At 39.4% G+C, this 16929-nt stretch overlaps 1 long non-coding RNA gene across 1 annotated transcript; it reads right to left on the bottom strand.

Moving 5' to 3' along the window:
• Window positions 1-2366: 2366 nt before the first annotated feature.
• On the bottom strand, window positions 2367-11551 carry LOC112626722. The gene is made up of 3 exons (XR_003119950.1): window positions 11483-11551; window positions 3564-4609; window positions 2367-3067 (listed from the first exon to the last, which is right to left on the bottom strand). It is a non-coding gene; the product is annotated as an uncharacterized LOC112626722 (long non-coding RNA).
• Window positions 11552-16929: the final 5378 nt, after the last annotated feature.

The raw sequence follows: 16929 nt of genomic DNA, 5'->3' as shown, positions 1-16929 counted from the left end.
ACCTCTTATACCTGATTGTTTTGCAGGTATTTAAAGATGACTATTATTATTTCCATAAGTTTTCTCTGTTTCTAGTTTTCCCAGCTATTTTCACTGTTTTTGTATTACATCATTGCAGGTCCTCTCACTCTCCTAATGGCTGTTTCGGGGATGTACCCCAGTTTGTCCCTTCACAAACTGCCTTAGTTTGGGTTTCTCTATAAGACCTTGAGACAATGACTTGGGTACAGATCATTTAGAGGGAAGTAGTCTTAGGAAACAGAAGTGAAGGAAAAGAGGAAGGGAGAAAAGTTAATAAATGAGTGGGTTACAATTGTATGCAGCTAGGATTCATTCCCATTGGGAACTCTGAGAAACCATGTTGCAAGCATCTTAGATTGTCACATATGCTATGTCCTGCAGGATGGGGGAACTGGGGCATTAATCCACGAAATCCTGTTCCCATCAACTGAGGGCTTCTATCAACTAAGGAGTATTAACTGCCTTGAGAATATGGGTTGGGTCTACATATAGCTCAGCAGGCTTTCCTGACCTCCAGAAAGTAAAACAGAAAGACACTGTAATGTGAGCTTATATGGACACTGGCAAAGTGCAAGGCAAGGTTCACCACAGCTACCCTGGAATCTGGTGGCTGAAGGATGTGGCTCAGTGCATCATAAGCTCTGCTACACGGCCTCTAGCAAGAGTGTCTGGAAGAATTTACCCCACATGCTCATAAATATTGTGTCTGAATATAGGGATTATGGGAATAGTTACTTTATCTTTTTACTTTTTTTCATTTCCTCAAGGAAACTGTGATGGTCGGTAATAAATACTGTGATCCAGGTGAGGGTTTGACCAATGCAGAACAGAAGACATAATAGCTCATTAAAAGCAGACTGAGAGTAAAGGAAGAATTAAAACTGCTTCTATTTGCAGATGGCATAATCCTGTGTATAGAAAACACCAAGGAATCTATACACAAAATATCTAGAACTCATCGAACAGTTTAGCAAAGCTGCAGGATCTAAGATCAGTATTTTAAAAATCTATTGTATTTCTATATATTAGCAATGGCAAACCCAAAAAATAAAATTAAAAAAAAATTCCATTCACAAAGCATCAAAAAGAATAAACAGGAATAAATGTAATAAAAGTTTAAGACTTGTACACTAAAAATTGTGAAACATTACCAAGAAAAAGTAATGAAGATTCAAATAAATGGAGACATTCCCTATCCACGGAGTGGAAGACTCAAGCTTGTCAAGATGGCAATTCCCCCCTCAAATAGATCTATAGATCCAACATAATTCCTATCAAAATCCTAGCAAGCATTTTTGTAAAACTTCACACACAGATCCTAAAATTTATATCAAAATGCAAAGTATAGCCAAAACTATTTTGAAAAATAAGAACAAAATCGAAAGACTTCTATCATCCAGTTTCAAAATTTACTACAAAGCCCCATGAATCAATACACTGTGATACTGATGTAAGCATAGACATATCCTTAGAGATGAATGGAGAAGAACTGAGAGTTCAGATATAAACCCTTGCATTGATGGTCAATTGATTTTTGACAAAGGTGCCAAAAAGAAAATCAATGGGGAAAGGATAGTCTTTTCTCAGCAAGTGATCCTGGGACTATTGTACATCCACATGTACGAATATGAACTTAGGCCCTTCTCTCACATCATAGGCAAAAAATGAATTAAAAATGAATCACAGGCCTACATATGAGTTAAAACTACAAAACTTCTGGAAGAAAATACCTTGGTAACTTTGAGTTGGGTAAAGAGTTCTTAGATATGACACAAAAATCATGACAGTTAAAGGAAGAAATAATACATTAGACTTCATCAAAATGAAACTTTTGCACTTCAAAAGATCATTAAGAAAAAAATGTTTAAAGACAAGCTCTAGGCCGAGAAAATATTTAAAAATCATAGACTTGATAAAGAACTTTTGTACAGAATAAAGAAAAAACTCTTACAACTGACTAATAAGAAAAACAAGTCGATTTTTAAATGGGCAAAAGATTTGAATAGCCATTTCACTATAGAAGGTACATAAATGGCTAACAAGCATATGGAAAGATGCACAATATCATTAGTCATTAGGGAGACACAAATTAAATCCACAATAAGATATCACTACATCCCCACTAAAATAATTATGATGTAAAAGAGAGACAACACCAAATGTTGGTGAGGATGTGGAAAAATGGAAACCCTCATATACTGTTGATAAGAATGTAAAATGGCCCGTTCATGTTAGAAAACGGTTTGACAGTTTCTTTAAAAGTTAAACACACATTTACCATACAATCTAGTGATTCCATTCATAGGAACCTACCCAAGAGAAAGAAAAGCATGTCCACACAAAACTGTATACAAATGTTTACAGCAACATTATTCATTACAGTCAAAATCAGGAAACAACCCAAATTTCCATTAACTGATGAATGAATAAGCACAATGTAACATGAGCAGATAAGAGAATACTCCATACAGCAGCCAGGGTGAACTTTTGAGATTACAAACTTGATCTGTGATATTAAGGTTAAAAGACAAATGAGACAATTGTAGCAAGTTTGTTAACAGTTTTAAAGTATTTGACTATATAAGTGTATATAATGTCTTGTCTTGGTACCTGTGTAAGTTATTTTGGAGCTGATACACATTGTTGCTGATCTGCTGACTTGCTTCTTTGGTATGAAGCAGCATCTGAGCTTGCAATTTCTCTACTTCCCTGAATTCTCCTTGAGTTTTTCTGACTCCTAAGCCAGGTGTGTGTGTTTAGCTCCATAATGAAGGACTCTAGCTTCTGTGGAGTCTGACTCATATTCATGAGACAATAACCTTTTTCTGGTCTTCATTTCCTGCCTGTGGACTTCAGAGATTTGGCTAGGGTCAGATCTGCTCCCAAGCTCATGTGGCTTTTACAGCATTCACTTTTCTTGCAGGTTGTCAGATTGAGGACCTCATTTTCTTGCTGTCAGTTGGAGGCTGCCTTCAGCTCCTATGCTATATGGCCCTCTTCACATGGCCACTTGCTTTTTCAAAGTCAGCAAGCGAGACAGAATCTTCTGGAAAGATGAATTAGAACATTTTTGTTTACTGATAAAAAAATTGTATTTATTTAGAAGCATTCAGAATTCAGAATGTCAACAAAACAGCTGCAATTTTTTTTTTTTTTTGGCAATTACAGAGTGGTATTCACTTAAAAAAAAAACAATTATTTCATATAAGCTGCATCAGAGACAAGTGAAAATAAAAAAATCTACCATCCTCATGTATACTAATTTGTGCTGTGCACCAAGAAGAACCTGCTTTAAATTTCCTTGCCAGTTTACAATCCCCATACTGTATCAGGCAAGGTTAGTGCCTATTGAAAATACACCAGGACAGTGCTATCTAAAGCCACATTCAGTAGTGTGTTCACTATACAAAAAAGACACTGCACAGTTTAAAAACAAATGTTACACAGCCTTACATCTCAATATCTCTCTTTAAAAGGAGTTGTTAACAGGGGTTTAAATGTTTTCTAGACAAGAAAAAAAAACTGTGCTAGAACCAACTTACTCATTATCATCATCATCATCACCTTCATCTTCCTCTTCTTCCTTTTCTTGCTTTTTTTCAGCCTTGACAACTCCCTTTTTTGCTGCATCAGGCTTTCCTTTAGCTCAGTATGCAGCAATATCCTTTTCATATTTTTCCTTCAGCTTCACAGCCTTCTCTTCATAAGGCTGCTTATTATCTGCGGCAGTGCCCTTCCACATCTCTCCCAATTTCTTTACAACTCACCAATGGATAGGCCAGGATGTTCTCCTTTGATTTTTGGGCAATACTCAGAACAGAACAAGAAAACTGCCAAAGAATGCCTCCTGGGTGCGTTGGGATCCTTGAACTACTTTTTTGTCCTAAAGGGGATCTTTAGGAGGGATATAGGTTTTCGTTTATCTTTCATAACGAGCCTTGTTCGCCTTTGCCATGTCTTCAAATTTCCCTTTCTCTTTAGCAGACATGGTCTTGCACCTCTCTGAGCACTTCCCAGAAAACTGAGAAGTTGACTGAACCATCTGGGTGCTTCTTCTTATGCGCCTCCTGACAAGTTTGCCAAATAATGCATATAATAACACTTTGCCTCTCAGGTTCCATGGATCTCTTTTGCCCTTGTTTAGTTATTTTTCCTCAGTGAGGCAGAGGGTTGTCCAGTGCCCACCTGGCTCTCACTTGCCCCCGTGCTCTCTCTATGCAGCTCAATGTACTCAGAATCTTATATAATATAATCATGTAAACATAATCACATATATCTCATCATTTTTGCCAAATTCTACTAGTTAGAAGCAAATCACAGGTTCCATCCACACTCATGGAGAGATCCCACAAGGGTGAAACCAGGAGGTGGAGATTGTGGGAGCTACCCTAGCATCTGTCCTCGGTTCACCCCTTTGGCCTCCAATGATTTGTGTCCCTCTCACATGCAAAATACATTTACTATTTCCCAAGGTCCCTGAGAACCTCATATCATGACAGCATCTGCTTGAAGTCCAGCATCTCATCATTTAAATCAGGTCCAGGTATGCATGAGGCTCCTTGAGCACAGTTCCTCTCAATCTATAAAACTAAAGACAAATCATCTTGCTCCCACAACGAAGGAATGAATATAGTAAAATAGTTATTGACATTTCTAGTTAAAAAGAGAAGGAGAGGTGGGCAATGGAAGATAAAAAGGAGTTACAGTCCAAAGTAGTTTTAAAATCCAACCTAGCAAACTTCAGTCAGAATTCTTTGATTAGATTTCAAGGGTTGGGAATAATTCACCATAGCTCTTAGTTCCACCCTCTGAGTCATCTTTCCTTTTTTCATGAAAAGTAGCACATGTTTGCAGCTGAGTAGTTTTATCATTTTGCTTCCTGCCAGTAGAATTTTGGAGATCTAACAGCCTCCTTTCATTTTGTACTCTTTCTGTCCCTTTCAGTTTAAGTTGGCAGTGTTTTTGCTGAAATACTTTTCTTAAATACTTTGTGGGTCTCCAGTAAATTTCCCTTTACACAAAGGCCACATCCAAGGTTCTTTTGGACTTAGGCCCTCCTCTACCTTGAGTTCCTGCTGAGAAGGTTGAAAGATAACTCAATTAAGCTTCCAAAAGGCCCTGTTATTTAAGAGGTTCCGTGAGATACACAATTAATCTCTGGAGAGGGCCCTTTGTATGACTGCATGCTACTCTGATCCCTTAATCTTCCTGAGATTTTAACAAAAGCTTGTACAATCACTACTTAGCTTTTTCTCTAGGCCAGGACTTATCTCTATGCCACACGTTCAAAAGTAATTTCTTAATTTTAACATCTTTTGCCATCTGGAGAGACTGAGAATTTTCAGAATCATCAAGTCCTGATTCCTTTTTGTTTAACAGTTCTTCCCTCAATTTATCACTCTCCTCTTGCATTTTACTATAAGCACCAAGAAGAAACCAGGTGGTACCTTCAACACTTTGCTTGGAAATCTTTTTAGCTATATTTCATCACTTTGTGTATGTATCACTTTGTATATGTATCATAGTGATTATTCATTTGTGTGTTTCTGCTTTTAAGGCATTTGTAGCATTTAAAAGACTTAGATATAGGATATTTGTGATTTTAGAAGTATATATTATATACTATATATTACATATATTTAGGATAATTCATTTAGTTTATAAACTAATATTTAAACATTTGGAAAATGTCACATTTGTTAAATGCATAAGTTTTCATTTTTAGTCATTTAAGGAGTATTTGAATTTTAAGGAGAATACTGTTTATTATATAATTAATAAATAAAGATGTAAACAGACAACAAATAGCAGTGATTGTGCCTCTCTACACACAGAGGTCTCTCAGACATTAAAGAATTTAATCAGATGTAAACATTTCAGAAAGATTCATGGGGGTGATATTGAAATCAGGGGAACTTAGAACCGGAGAGCCAGGCCTGGGTATCAGTTGCTGCTTCGGTGAAGAGAATGGACGGCGGCCTTGCAACGCTGCTGCCCTGACTCCCTCTAGTGGTTCGGTCTGCAAAGACTGCCTTTCCCGATCACCAAGAGAAAAAATCTTTTGCTAGGTCATCTCTCTCCAAAAAGTTTCGTTTGCTTGGTGAGATAAAAAAAAAAAAAAGCTCAAAAATTCTTCCTCCAACATTTTTATATATATCTAGTCTTCATACCAACATTTTCTATATCACGAAGTACCACCATCTACTTTGAACATCTTTAATGATTATAAAATGCTTCCTTCTTTTCAGCGGACACCGTCCCTGTCACCCGTACTCATGGGTCCCGGGTTTACCGTTTGGAGCCACACAATTTTCATTGCTCTTTCACCTGACAGCACTTCAAATATTTGAAAACAGCTTCTCGTCCCCACTGCAACTTATCTTCCTCAGGCCAACACATGTGGTTCCTTCAACTGCTCCTTCTTTGACCCAGTTTCCAGATTCCTCTGTCCCCGTTGCTCCCCTCTGGAGGCACTCCAATTTCTCAACAGCCCCTGGAGACATCCTGACTGCCAAGACCTCGACCCAGTGCCTGAGATGTGGTCCAACTGCCCTCGGAGCAGTGGGGCTGGCACCACCCTCCTCCTGGACACTTCTCCTGTGAATCCATGCTCTTTTGAGCAGATTGACAAAATGATGGACCAAAGGCTGAGATTTCTCATGTCTGGATTCTTCTCGTATGAGGCAACTTCACGTTTTCTTTACCCTCCATGTAGCCATGAAACATTTTCTGTTCTTGGACAGAACTTAGTTTCGCAAACACTAATGTATGCAAACAACTTCAAGCAGACCAGGGCTGTGTGAACTTGGCCTGCCACTGATCAGAGCGAAAAAAAAAAAAAAAATTCCTCAAGAAGGACCTACTCCCTTATGAGATTGAGGCTTGGGAGCTTGAGAATGCACCTCTCATCTTCAAGCTGGGGACACCTGACTAGCCTAAATCCCCTCTGCTGCAGTTTAAACTCATTTCCTCTCATATTGCCCTCTGTAGACAAGAAGAAAAAAAGACTTGATGTCAATAATGTAACATCCTTTTACAGTTTGAAGACTGATACTCACACCTCTGTCCTCGGAATGAATGTAGACATTTCCCTGAAGGGCTATTTTTCAAAACCTTTCATGAGTTACTTTGTCTCCCCTGGCTCCTTTCCAATGTCTTCACAACATCTTTCACCTATAGGCCCCAAGACTGAACAGTATGTTTTAATGACTGATATTGGCTATAGATTAAGAATTATATCTGTGAAAATATTTCCATTAGAACATAGTTCATTGTTACAAAGATTTACACATGTAAGAAATCCCTGGCGTATAACAGGTTATGTTTCAGAATTTCTTTGTAGATCAATTATTTGGTATTTGGGCACGTTTCTCCACAGAATCAATGTTATATCTTGTATTTGGACTCTAAGCCTAGCAAACAAGAGCCAGTTTAATCCACAGAGCAATAATGATATGAGGTGGAATTTCAAGAATAGGAGTTTTCTGATGTTGAGAATAGAAGATGCAAGAAGATGGGAATTTCTTCCTCCAGTTTCTCATCAGGGAGCCGCCCATAGGGAATATTAGGAAAGGGATGGCTATTAACTCTGGGTGTCTTCTCACATTCTTTTCTGGCCCTCCCTACCTCCTTGGGTCCTGCTTCCCGATATCCTATTGTCCCCCGAAGTCTCCTAGGGTGCTGCCTTCTCAGATCTTCCTACAGTCCCCAATTCTCCATGCCTCAATACATCTTAGCTCCTCTCGCTTATGATCCAAACACGCATTTCCTTAATGAAGCTAAGTTTGGGTGAGGGTTAGGATGACAAGCTTCTACTTGAACCAGCTGCCATGAGTAAATTCTGAGCAAAGCGTCTGTTTTTAAATGGGTAGCTTACTTATCCAAAAGACTCTCATCCGTGCAGTTTCAGACACTGTCACAAAATGAAAAAAAAAAGATTACATGAAGGAAATAATTTGGGGAATGTGGAAGCCATTATAATAAGTGTGCTTATTCTTCCTGCTTGGCAATCTATCCCAAATGGTACCTGCTTTCCACAGATTCCCTCCTTTCCCCCTTTCTGAAAGGGGGGAATATAATCACAGATTATATGCCCCAGATTGTTTTCAGCAGTTCTGAGATTTTTAAAATTGTTTTTATCTCGAGAAATTACCGAATTAAGGCAGATAGACATCCCCCCACAACCAGAAGAGTACCTACTATGGGATGCCATTTATATAAATGGGATTTATATAAATAGATGAGTTTATATAAAACTAATCTATAGTGATAGAAAACAAATCAGTGGTTGTCCAAGGAAAAAATGGATTACAAAAGGGCCTGAGAAAACTGTTGGAGGTAACAAATGTTCATTGTCTTGACTGTGGTAAAGGTTCCATGGGTATATACACTTGTCAAAACTTATCCCATGTGCGCTTTAAATATGTGCAGTTTACTCAATATAGTCATCAAAAAGAGAAATGCAACCAATATGCAAAAAGACTAATAGACATTTATTAACAGCTTCTCATTATTTGCCTCAAGGATTGTTTATAAAAAATGAACTAAATAAAACAGATAAAAGTGATGTCCCCAGCCACAGTTCCAGTTCTTTACTGCAACCTCCAGAAGCAAGTAGCATGAATTTAGTGTATATCCAAATCAGTCTACTGGTATTAATTTTACATACATATATGGTCTTAAACAATATAGTGTATTATTTCTGTGTTTTTAAAATTTATATAAATGACATGTATATTTTATTCCATGAATCTCTTTTCTTTACATGATGTTATGTGTTGGTATTGTATAGATACTTTATGCATGGATATATTATGTTATATATGGGAACAATCCATTCCTTCTAATGGCCATTATAACAATTCATATCCTAATAGAATATTACGGTAATTCATGTCAAAATAGAATGTAAATATGTTACATTTTATTTATAAATTCTCTCTTTGATAGGCATTTCAGTTGTTTCTAATGTTTCATAATTATAAGCAATATTGCAATAAGCTAAGGTTTTCAAAACAAATGTCATGGTATTGGTAGGAGTTACTGGGTAGTAGCCACCTGGTAGGTATATATATAGGTCTTCTATGAGTCAGATATTGGTAAAGTAGAATGTCCTGTTTCAAGGATCCATGGACTGCACAAAAATAGCCAAAGTTGAATAAGACCCTGTCTTTAAATTCCAGAACAACAAAGTGGCTCTATTATGCATCCTACAGAGTTGGAAATGATTCAGAGGACAATTCCAATGGCCCACAGAGTTTAAATCTGACTTGGATACAGTTGAGGTTCAAAGCAGATGACCTCCCACAAAGCAGGTGGGTTAGATGCCTTTAGCAATACGCCAAAGCAACTCAACTCTATCTGTTGCTATTTAAAGCTTTCTTAAAAGTCGTTAATGTTAAGTGAGCATCAGAAAATGTATATTCATTGCTTCTAGGTTACTATGTTTGATACATATGTATTAAATCTACCTTGTTTATAGTATTAGATCCCTCTTTTGTGCTTAATTTTTACTTTCTTTATTTGGTACAGATTCAAGGTAGTATGTTAAAGCCTCCCATTGCTATTGGGATGCTTCTAACAATTTTTCTAAAAACAAACATATACCAATTCCCAAAATTTGCAGCTTTGTTATAGCTTTATAATATTGAAAGGTAAAATTCGTATCTCAAAAGTATGGAGAAGAGAACTTCCAGCAATATAGTGGACTAAGATTATATAGAAGAATTCCCTCTTCAGTTACTATTACAGAGAAACACAGAGAAAAGGTTTTATATATATATATATATATATATATATATATATATACACACACACACGTATATAAGTACAAATATGTACACACATACATACATGTATGTGCATATATACGTACATGTATATGTATATATATGGTGGATGTACCTGACAGCAATAACTTAAGCATACTCTATACAGCAGCCTGAATGGCAAACACATCTGACAGCAATAACTCAGCCTAGGAAATGGGGGTTGCCACGTGGATGTTGCTGGAGAGAGGGTGCTAAGTGAAGGTGCTGTATGAACTACAGGCTGTTGGAAAGCAGTTGTGGTTCTCCTATCCAGCCCACTGCCACCAGTCCATCCCTGTGTGTAAGTTCCCCCAAATCAAATCGTATGTCTCATTTTCTGGCTCCAGGTCTCTTCTTTGGCCTCTTGAACCTGGTGCCGTTCCTATTGGAGTCAATAGGGGTCCAGCACGATCATCTACAGACAGAGCGAAAGGGAAATCCCCAGATTCCAGAAACAAAGAGGGAGCTCAGAGGCTGGGCAGTAAGTAGGGGCTAATGTCACTGCAGCCTCTCTAGGGTTTGGACCAATGATAGGCCCTGGAGATCCAGGGATTTTAACACCCTTGGGAGTTTAACACCCTTGCAGGCCAATAAAATGTCATCTCTGGTGTGAGTAAGGAAGGCAACTGGAATTGAGCACTCTGCAAAATCTGAGTTCCTGAGGGCTGCAGTGTTGGCAAAAACAAATCAGGAAAAAAAGCCCCCGTGTCCTCAGGCTATAGGTATAAAATAATAATAATAATAATAAAGGTCATATAGAAAAAGCCCATGCCAAGCCCATGCCCTACATTGAAATAAGCTCTGAATTTTCACTGTGGGCAGAAATACCAAGAAATATTAGAGCTGGTTGAGAGTTGGTGATATCTGTAGGACTCCATCAGAAGCAAACTGGCGGGCACAGTGAAGTGACAATCACATAACCCAAGGCATACAGATCTTCACCAGAGGGGAGAAATCTCTGCTGAAAATAAGCTCATACTAAAAATGACAAACCACAGGAGGAACCCACCTTGAAGGTCAGATCATGAAATTAACAGAAAAAGTAATGCCCAAGAAGTATAGATCAAGCCATAGATGATTATAAAATAAGTACATTTTAAATGATTTACAAGGGCAAAGGAAAACACAAATTAAAAAAACAGAAAAACATGTAAAATCAAAATGCAGATTTAGAAAATAACCAAATAGTTCTTTTATAAATGAAACTTACAGTCACTGAAACTCAAAACTAAATAGAAATATTTAATGGTTGAATAGAAAATAAGCAAACTGGAACTAAGGAAATGACTCAAAATGTAACACAGAAGTAAAAATGGAAAAAAAAAAAATGAAAGAAAGTTTAAGATCACAAAAGACAGAACCAGAAATGACAGAAAAGACATCCACTAGGAGTTTTGGAATGAGTGACTAGAAAATGGGAAAAAAGTAATATTTGAAGTGATAATGACTGAGAATTTTCTCAGATTTGACAAGACAGGAATTCCTAGATCGACAAGTATACTGTATTGATTCCTACTGGTGTGTAACAAACCATCCCAGCATTTAGTGGATTAAAACAACCACCATTTATTTAACTGGCAGTTCAGCGGGTGAGCAACTTGGGCCTGGTTCAGCTGAGAGGTTCTCTTGGTCTTGAGAATGGGTTTACTCACACATTTGTAGTCATCTGGCAGATGCAGTCAGCAGGCCACAGCCTGGCTCCTGCCAGCCTAGCAAGAAATAAAGGGGAAGAAAAGGAGCCTCAGCCCAGGAGGGCTCCCTACAGAGAAGGCTCTGTTTCACTTGGCAACTATCATGCCACAGACAAGTTACCCTGGCAGTGACCGAAGACCTCTGTGTTCTAACTTAATGTGCTGGGGTGCAGTGTGTTCTGCCCTTTTACACAGATTGTGACAGATGTTGACTAACTGGGAATGACTTGATTCCAGGAGGGGCAGTGGGAGTCATTTTAATTAATGGCTTGACATTTCTTTGCCATTGTTGCAAGCTTGAGGTAACTAATGGTTAGTTTTACCCATGACCACTTCGCCCTGCAAATTCAGCTCAAATAATCTAAATTAAAATAGAAATTGCTTTGGTCAGGGTTAAAATTTGTGTTGTTAGGACTATAGTCCTAAGACTTTTTTCTTTTTTGGATTATGGCTAATGTTTAAAAGAAGCAACAAGACTTATGTAAAGACACAATCTTTACATAGTGTTTTAGATCGTTGGATAGGCAAAGTAGAAAAGGCGAGTCTGGATTGTGGGAAATAAAAGCAAGTAGAAAAAATGGAAAATACAGATCATTTAAGAGAAGAAAACAACAAGGTTTTCCCATCTGGGGCTTCCTAAAACATGAATTCCTCTCAGCCAAGTAGTGGAACCTAGAAAGTCATTTGTTTCTCCTAAATAAACTCCATGCTAGAGTCTTTGATAAACAAACTGATAGGAAATAAGGAAATCCTGTTAAAAATCACAGTAGACTTTAGAATGAAAGAAGCCTGCTTACTTCTGTTCTGGAAATACTCAGCTCTGGAAAGCGCTTCCAGGCTGATCATCCTCACGTAATTGTTCTATTTGAAATATACAAGCCATGGGGGAAAACAAACGAAGACAACAGAAAAACCACCCTGAGGGACAAGAGGGAAAAGCGTCACCTGTGCTGAAAATTTCATCCATTTAAGACCTAAAAGCAGGGCCAGAGGGAAGGTGTAGGGAAGGGTGGGGACAAGAAACCATCCATGTGGCTTCAGGATGAGAGGGGGTTGAAGAGAGGCCACCCCCAGGCTCCAGATTTCCAAGGACGATACCTATTTCAAATATTCAGTCGTCTCCTTGTCCTCAAAAATGCCCTCGGACTTGTATTACTAGATGTTCAGATAAATCGTTTTAAAAATTGTGTCACTATTACCATGGGAAGTCCAAGGGGAGTAGGGAAGTATTACTTTTTTTAAGTATTACTTTTAATAGCAAAAACCGCAATTACTTTTGCGCCAACCTAATAGAAGGGGTCTTTCCAGCTACCTTGGCAACACGCTCATTTCCAATGCTTCTGTGTGGGCAGCATGCCTGTGCTTTTGCTATGGTTAGTCTGTAGATTTGGTGTCCTCCTTGGCTTTCTCAGACTTTGAAGTCTCCCCTTTGCTTGAATGAAAAAAGTCTCTCCTTGGCTTTAATGATGATCAATCTGTAGCCATTTTACCCCCACATAAACCACACCCTATTTTAATCCTTCAGGTGAAAAATGCTCAAGTTGGACAAGATCCACAAAATATGAGGGCAAAGTAGAGCTAGAGCAAAGGTGTGACTTTAACGTTTCCGTAGGGAGCCTTTTTCTGCAGGGTACACAGAGGGCCACTTGCTGACACTGGAATTCGACTGCTTGTGCTTCTTACTTTGCGTGAAGATACTGAGAACAGGTGGCATCAAGGCAGATCTGACATGGCCACTAGAATAGCTTGGACAGGAGTTCAAATAAGCTGCTTCCACCTTGACTCGGCCTCAGCCAGAGCATCTCACATCTGTTTCTTCCTCTATAGCTGACTGAGTGCACCTCAACCCAATTGCAGTTCCCATCCCATTTTTGAATAGGCCGTTTGGAAAAGAGCTCTTTCCCAGCTCAATCATGCTTTCTGCTCTTGTCTTTCAATCCAGCTGCATTTGTTCATCCCTGTGGGTTCTCCCAGCCCTGCTAGGCCAGGCTCTCCTGGCGTGTTCTGCACAAGATAGCTATGAATTAGCATGCACTCTTTAAACATGAAAATAACCTGGAAGACTCTCAGCTTAAGGTGATGGAGAAAAGACCTTATCTCTCCTTTCCCCTGTCAGGAAAGAGATGAGAAATAGAAGCGCACATCACAATACATGATGACAGAAAGCAGCTAGAGGACTCTGGCCTTAGCAGAATAGAGAAAGGTGAAATGTAAAAACCTGCAGAGAATGTGAAATGTAAGAACCTGCAGAGAATGAAATCACCAAGAAGCAAACTGATTTTGCCCTGTATGAACTCTCAAACTAGTGCCCAGGCTTTGAGCACTAGTTGGGGTGAGGCAACTGATAAAAATAGAGAGATTCATTTAAAATATATTTAATAAGCATTTAGTCCTCACCCATAGCCAAAAAAAATGACAAAAACCCTTCTTTACAAATATTTTGGAGGAAAAACTGAACCAGAAGGTTTCTAATATACGATGGGGGTTAGAATCCAGAGTAAAAATATTGAATGATGCAAATGTTCTCCTCATCTCAGCTGCAAAAAAGCCAGCAGCCAGGCTTATACCCTTCAGGAGGGAGATTGTAAGATTCTTCTCTCCAGAGATCAAGTCTCCAGAGAGAATTCTAACAGATACTGACATCTGATTTTCTCCCATTGACAAAGCCAGCTTACTGCCATACACACTGCCGTGGAACCAAGGAGGGTGACAGATTTCAGGACAAGAGGAGACTGAGGAGAGGTCACCCCCAGACTCAAAATTTCCAAGGATGGTACCTATTTTAAATATTCAGTCTCCTTTTCTTCATAAATGTCCTGGGACCTGTATTACTAGATGTTTAGATAAGTGCTTTTAAAACCCTCCCAAGCCCACAGATTTGTCACTTAGCTGGCTAGTGCTTCACTCTTAAATAAGAACAGATAGTCAAGAATCAGTAGACATTTTTAAAAGTTTCCTTGCATGAAAGACAGACACAAAAGTCAAACCAAAAAAAACAAAAACAAAACAGAAAAGGCTACTTAGAGGCAGTAGAGACAAGGTAGGGAATAAATAAACACTTCAAAGACAAAACTAGAAATAACATCCTTAGATAAGAACAGAAAGTGCATTCATGAAAGGAAAACAGAATAATACAGAAAACAAGTAACTGTAAAATAAGAAAGAGCCCTTGGAAATTACGAGTAAGAAAGCTAAGTTTTAAAAGTTGAATGATAAAGTTGAGGAACTCTTTTAGAAAACAGAACTAAAAGACAAAGATATGGGCAATAGAGGAGAAAAAATAAGAAAATTAGAAGCTTGATCCTGGGGATCAACATTCAAAATAGGAGTTCCAGAGAGAGAAATTTGAGGCCAGGCACCTCAGATTTGCCAATGCTCATGCCTGTTATCCTAGCACTTTGAGAGGCTGAGGTGTGGGTGAGGGATCGCTGCAGGCCAGAAGTTCAAGACCAGCCTGTTCAACATAGCAAGATCCTGTCTCTATTTAAAAAAAAAAAAAAAAAATTCCAGCCAGGCGCAGTGGCTCATGCCTGTAATCCCAACACTTTGGGAGGCCGAGGCGGGTGGATCATGAGGTCAGGAGCTTGAGACCAGCCTGACCAACATCGTGAAACCCCATCTCTACTAAAAATACAAAAATTAGCTGGGCATGGTGGCGCATGCCTGTAATCCCAGCTACTCAGGACACTGAGCCAGGAGAATTGCTTGAACTCAGGAGGCGGAGGTTGCAATGAGCCGAGATCACACCACTGCACTCCAGCCTGGGTGACAGCGAGACTCAGTTTAAAAAAAAAAAAAAATTCCTCTGGCTGAAAGTCTTCAGTCCCTCAACTAAAAGGGTCTCCCAAGTGTCCAGCACAATGAATTCAAACCATGCTAAGTCATACTATTATTTCCAATAGAAATGCTGTGGCATTTACGTCACGTTGGATCCTCTGAGATGTCAAGATGAGGTTAGGTAGTCAAGAGATTTATTGGGAGAAATGCCTGTGAAGGTAAAGGAATGGAGAGCAGAAGAATATAATGCAGGTCTGCTTCCTGGGAAAGAAGAGAGGAAAGAAAGTCCTGCCTAGGAAAAGCTTCAGGCCACAGCACAGTTCTGAGAAACTGTGATACTGTGTCCAGCCAGAACAAAGGAGAGTTAGTGTCTGAGACAAGGTCTGTTCATTAGAGTAGCCTCACATCAGGTAGGCACAAGTGGCTCTACTATCCTCATCTTATTCGGTGGTCAGCTGGGAGCAGTCAAAGGGAAGTATGGCCTCTATGTAGCTGTCACTCAGCTATGCTTTCCATGGCCGACTATCTTAAAGGGGCATCTAAGCAGTGTACCTTCAGCTACTGCCACAGTCCATTTCTTGTCCTCCACAGATCCAGTTTCCCATGGCTCCTGTGGGCCCTCTTCTTGAGGAAATACTTAGAAGAGAGAAGTTAATGGGAGGAATATAGTCCCTAGTGCCGCCATTTGTCTTGAGATGGCAACCCATAGTCATCTTCTCCTACCTGCACTATCCAATCTAAATTCCCCCTCTTTATTATCTTTATTATCTTTATTCCAGAAGGTCTTAGCTGTTGGCAAACACACTCTTGTCAGGAGGAATTTGTTGCCCACGGCTAGTCAAGATTGGGCAAGACAACAGAAAAACTTGACCATAGGCATCACCTGGGATCCATACACATTCCTTCCTCCCTCTCCCATTGTATACAGGCAGCCTCATCTCTTCCTGCCGGTGAAAGTCAATGATCTCTTCTTTTCACCTGCTGGTCTCTTCATAGAAAGAGTCCAAAATGCCCTGGTGGAAGCCATAGTATATAATTCAATGGGACACTTGCTGTGTCTCCCGCCAAGCTACACTACATTTGAGAACCAAGACCTCTAATCTCATAGAGCCCAGAGTTGTAGAGACAAGAAGCACAAAGTTCCCCAGGATGTCTTTGGAAATGATAAGTGGGTCCACTCCTGCTTCCACTCCTTGGTTCTCAGACCTATGTATTCTTCCTGTTGAGGACACAGCACCATATGGAGAACCCCAGTTTAGTATATACAGTGCATCCGGTACCCTGTCCTTTCAGAGCATTGCCTCCAGCTGGAGCTTCAGCTATGCTTTTAGTAACCATTCCAATGCTTTATGAGGCTGGCTCCATCTAGATGATGTAGTATCTGATATGACCAGTGGATCCCATGGTCATTGTCCTATTTCCAAGCCTCCTTTGCTATGAAGTGATCCTCTGGTCAATATTATGCTGTGTGTGCTTCCAGGACTACAGATCAGCCCCAGATAGTGGGGCTTGCTGAAGCTCTGTGGCGAGGAAAGGCAAATCTAAAGCCAGGAGAGGTATCTAACCCTGTGAGGATGAACTGTGGAACCTTCCAGGACAGAAGGCCCAATGTAGCTGACTTGCCAACTACA

The sequence above is a fragment of the Theropithecus gelada genome, chromosome 6 (assembly GCF_003255815.1).
Source record: "Theropithecus gelada isolate Dixy chromosome 6, Tgel_1.0, whole genome shotgun sequence".
In the NCBI taxonomy this organism is placed as follows: domain Eukaryota; kingdom Metazoa; phylum Chordata; class Mammalia; order Primates; family Cercopithecidae; genus Theropithecus; species Theropithecus gelada.
This window is presented reverse-complemented; position numbering and strand designations above follow the sequence as displayed.